Raw genomic sequence first — 5495 nt, forward strand, 5'->3', positions numbered from 1 at the left:
AAAGCTCTTGGCATTTTTGTTCCCTTTTTATTTTTTTAAAGTCTTTTTTTAAAGTGAACTCTACCCCCAACGCGGGGCTGGGACTCACAACCCCAAGATGAAGAACCACATGCTCTACCACTGAGCCAGCCAGGCACCCCTTGTTCCCCTTTTAAAAATCAGAGCACTAAAAGTTTTCTGTTCTTTAGTGGTGTTCTTTAAAAAAAAAAAAAAATAGAGCTAATGAATTACTGGAAACAAAGAAATAACAATTTCGAAATAAAAAGGCTTGAAGTGAAATATTCAGACAACTGTATTGCCTCTTTACAATAAAAGAGATTTCCACAAAACAGATGTGCGAGTTGTCAGAAGCCAACAATTGCTTACGGGTCTACTTTGGAGGGTGATTAAAACATTTATATGCACAGAAATAGCACCGTTACTGAGTGATTCCAAGGATGATTTTGGTCAAAGTGACCAATGAGTAACAGCATCTTGGAGGGACAAACAGCTCCAGAGGAGTCCTATCTCCTTGTGTGTGGAAAAGTCTAGATATGAGCTGATATTAGGGGAGTACTCTAGGTCACACTTCCTCAGTATGTTCAGAGTGTTGTGCAAACATGTGTATTGACATGAAAGCACTTCACGAATCTATAGCGTTCAATTTCTTAACAGAAAAAAACACAGTCTAAAGTAAATAAGGCAGGGGCGCCTGGGTGGCTCAGTCAGTTAAGAGGCCGACTTTGGCTCAGGTCATGATCTCACGGCTTGTATGTTCAAGCCCCGCGTCGGGCTCTGTGCTGACAGCTCAGAGCCTGGAACCTGCTTTGGATTCTGTGTCTCCCTCTCTCTCTCTGACCCTCCCCTGCTGGCGCTCTGTCTCTCTCTGTCTCTCAAAAATAAGTAAATATTAAAAAATAATAATTTTTAAAAATAAATAAATAAAAAATAAAGTAAATAAGGCATAGACAGGCTTATAGATTATAGACCTAGATCAATCTGTTCCTACAGGAAACAGATAACACAAACTAGATACTCAAATATTATTAAATGAAAAGAGTATTTATAAAAGGCTGCCATTACAAAATACCACAGACTAGGTAGCTTAAGCAACTGGAATTTTATTGTCTCACAGTTCTGGGGGCTGAAGTCCAAAATCAAGGTATTGGCAGGGTTGATTTCTTCTGAAGGCTGTGAGGGAAGGACCTCTCTCCTTGGATTGCCCGTGCCGCTCTTCTCGCTGTGCCTTCACATTCCCTTCCCTCCATGTCTGTGTCCAAATTTCTCTTTTCAAGAAGAACAACAATCATATTGAATTAGGTCCCACCCTGTTGACCTCACTTTAATTTGATTCCCTCTGTAAAGATTCTATAAATGGTGGGGAGAGGGAGGGGATATAATTGAACGGAACCCATGACAGCCGTAGACAGCATCTGAGGAAACCAACAAGAGATAGATAGTACAGTATCCTGGGGCTAATCACACCAGAGAGCTGTTTCAACTCTAGGCATGAAGAGCTGCTGAGAGCCCAGAGAGAGACAGCTCTCATATAGGAACCAGGGCTTTCAGTGAAAAGACTCAGTCAACAAGCGGCAACCCTGCAGGAATGGAGCTGGAGAGAGGAAGGAGTAAATATCCTGACCTCACTCACCTCCTACCCTTCTGTCTCCTCCTGTTGGCTCCTCCCATAGGTGCTCCCATGGACCAAGTGGAAGCTAAAGAGCGAGGCAGTAGATCAGTCCATAATAGCCAGCCTCTTGGGGCAGTCTGCAGGGTACAGAAGGGTAAAGGATGAACCTGGAGTGATAACCGGAAGATATCCAATAGATGGCCTATTCAAATTCATAAAACCAGTTAGTGGGTGTGCAAGAGATCCTCATATTTCTATTTTTCTCTATATTTTTGACATAATTGACAGTAAAAAAAATTATTTTATTTATTTATTTTTTATTTTAGAGACAGAGTGTGTGTGAATGGGGGAAAGGGGCAAGAGGGAGAGAGAGAGAGAGAGAGAGAGAGAGAGAATCTCAAGCAGGCCCCACACTCACAGGGAGCCCAACGTCGGGCTCGATCCCATGACCCTGGAATCATGACCCAAGCCGAGATCGAGAGGCGGATGCTCAACCAGTCGACCGAGCCACCCAGGCTTGCTTACAGTAGATTTTTAAAGAAATGTATAGTATATGTCGGGGGGGGGGGGAGGGGAATACATACAGTATAATTCACTACCTGTGTTTTGAAAGATATACTAAAAAACATAACAATGTTTATCTCCTGGTTGGGGATCAGGGAGAGTTTTTATTTTCATTTTCTTTTAAGAAGCCTTCTAGGGACACCCGGTTGGCTCAGTAGGTGGGGCATACGACTCTCGATCTTGTGGTAGTGAGTTCGAGCCCCACGTTGTGGGTAGAGTTTACTTAAAAGAAGAAAGAAAAGTTCTTCACAGGAATGGAGACTACAAGGAAACTAACCCTGCTGGCAACAGTCAGGGATGTAGTATGAGTGAGTAGATCTCTTCGAGTAGGGAGAGGAAGACTTCTGGAAAGACGCTTAGAGTACAGGGGGTTTGCTTTTGATGGAAGAGCTTCCAGAGATCAGAGTACAGCAGTTAGAAGACAAATGGGGAAAAGGAAATGTAGAACAATGTGGAATTTAAACCAGAGGAGAGGATGATACAAAGGGCTTGCATTTGGATGATAGCCAAACATTCAGGGGGTCCTGCATGAGGCACTGAGGAATTAACTACCTTCAGTGTTCTAAAAAAGAACTCTGATGTAAGTTATTTTTAAACCCCAGGTGTCAGAAGCCTGACCTCACCAGCAATCAACAATCTTTGCTTAGGGCTCTAACCAGAACGTGTGTGTGACAGTCTTTTACGGATCCTCAAAAAAACAAAACAAAAACCAACCCTTTCCTATAGAGTGCCGGAAGACTCGGGCTTCCTTTGATGAGGACATGAACGGAGCTGAGAGTTCTTCAGACTAGCCACGCTAAGGTTTTCTACATGACTTCTGCTATGTCGTAGCAGGATCTCTGTTTTTATATGACTGAACAGATGTAAAGTTTTAACTTTGATAGAAGGGTTACAGCATAAATTCCATATGCCTTTATACGTTCTATGACATGGTAAATAAAGTAAAAAAATCTGCATCTACACATATGCTATAAAAGTCTCCCATCACTTTTCGTCGGCAGACTAGGAGTTACGTACCAAGCATGTGCAAACATGTAATGTTAGAGCTTTCCAGCTGAAAAAAATAGTAAGCTTTTTCTCAAACTAACAATGATTATATTCCTCAGAGAGCTATGAATATGTAGAGTTTGAAGTTTTTATGTCCAACCGTTCTTAAAGTTATTTGAGGGCAGGAAAAGGTCACCAGGATTTTTGAAAATCATTTTGTACAAAAACAGCTGAACTGGTCTACTCTAACACCCCCCTCCCAGCTCTGAAATGGAAAGAAACCTTCCTTGCTTAAACCTGAACAGCATGGCATCACTTTAGAAAGAGAGCAAGAATATTTTTACATTGGAATGCATTCTCAGATTTGATCATTGGCTGTTACCTATGAAAGCTGTTTTCACTCTAAAGAATGTGACTTCTCGTGATAAATAAAACCAATTAAGAAAATAATTTTTTTTCCTGAAATTTGGATTATACCAAGTAAGAGAGAAAACAGAAATTCAAAACATCATGACTTAATTAGTGCATTCACTTTTCCTACCAGTCTATATGTATATATAGAAACTCGGAGTGAAATGTAGAGAAAGAAGCTGAAAGACTATTTCTAAAATCCAATTAAGGTTCAAAGTATTCTCGCTCATGTTAAAATTAATCTTTCATTCCTCACCAAAATATTCAGTTTGGCTTTGAGTAGTGACCTCGTTCTAAGGTGCTCAAGCCTTTATAACGAGCTGGCTATGCATTGTCATTGAATTCTTATAAACAAAATGGTCTGAAAAATGATATGCCTGCTCATTATTTTTTTTAAGTCCTATTTATTTAAGTAATCTCTTCACCCAATCTGGGACTCGAACTCACAACCCTGAGACCAAGAGTCACATGCTCTTTGGGGCGCCTGAGTGGCTCAGTTGGTTAAGCGCCCGACTGTTGGTTTTGGCTCAGGCCGTGATCTCACAGTTTGTGAGTTTGAGCCCCACATAGGGCTCCCTGCCTGGGATTCTCTCTCTCTCTCTCTCTCTCTCTCTCTCTCTCTCCTTCTCTCTCTTTCTCTGGCCCTCCTCCGTTTGTACTCTCTCTCTCAAAAATATATATATAAATAAACTTATAAAAAATTAAAAAAAGAAAAGAGTCACATGCTCTTCTGACTGAGCCAGCCAGGCACCCCTGTACTTGCTCATTCTAAGTGTTGAACCTCTCAGATGATATGCAGATTTCCACTGCTATAGGAGAAATCTATATATTGATATAGGTAGATATTCAATATATTATTGAACATTGGGGGGGATTGGAATGATATCCTTGAATTATTTGCCAATAAAATTGAAGGAGGAACACTTAAAAATGGTTGAAATGGTCAATTTTATGTTATGCATATTTTACCACAATAAAAAATTTCCCCCCAAATTATGTTTATACAACCTAAATACATATAATTTTTGCTTGCCAATCATATTTTAATAAAGCAGGAAAAATATTCCAGGGCGAAAATACCAGGAAAATATGAGACAAACATTGACATACATTGAAGGAGTTCTGAATAAATAAATAATGCACTTGTACTGAGCTCTTTGATTATGATGTGGTGAATCTAGAATGTTGCTGAGCAACATTGCAAACCCGAAATGGCCAGGCCATGCAGAAAAGAAATCAGGCTGCTGGGCAGATCTCATATTAATGAAGTAGGATTATAGTCACTTAAAGAGCAAAAGTAATACTTCCTAATCCTCAATTTCAAGAGTTGAGACATATCTATCCTCTCAGGACTATAAACCTTTAAGAAAGGAAAGGGGCACCTGGGGGGCTCAGTTGGTTGAGCATCCAACTTCAGCTCAGGTCATGACCTCGCAATCTGTCGGTTCCAGCTCCGTGTTGGGTTCTGGGCTGACAGCTCGGGGCCTGGAGCCTGCTTTGGATTCTGTGTCTCCCTCTCTCTGCTCCTCCCCTGCTCATACTCTGTCTCCCTCTCTCAAAAATAAGTGAACATTAAAAAAAAATTTTTTTTTTAATTTTGAGAAAGGAAGGGACCGTTTTACAAATAAAGAATACTGATCCCAGATGAGAATAAAGGATTTTCCCCAGCTCATATATGCTGCTCTAGACCCTCGTTCTCATTCACCGAGTCAACAAATGTGTATTTAGGGTCTACCATGGGCCAGCCATTGTGAATAGTCAGGACTATGAAAATGACCAGGATGCTTGGACCCCGCCCCCCTTGGGAGTGCCCGTCAAGCAAGGTAGTCAGATGTCCTAGTCCGGTGTGGTGAGTACAATAATGCTGGTATGCCCTCGCTTTCATAGCAGTGCAGACAGTGATTATCTCTGTCACAGCCATTCT

The sequence above is a fragment of the Lynx rufus genome, unplaced genomic scaffold (assembly GCF_022079265.1).
Source record: "Lynx rufus isolate CCGP_SWC_20201006 ecotype Redwood Valley unplaced genomic scaffold, mLynRuf1.p SCAF_7, whole genome shotgun sequence".
Classification (NCBI taxonomy): Eukaryota; Metazoa; Chordata; class Mammalia; order Carnivora; family Felidae; genus Lynx; species Lynx rufus.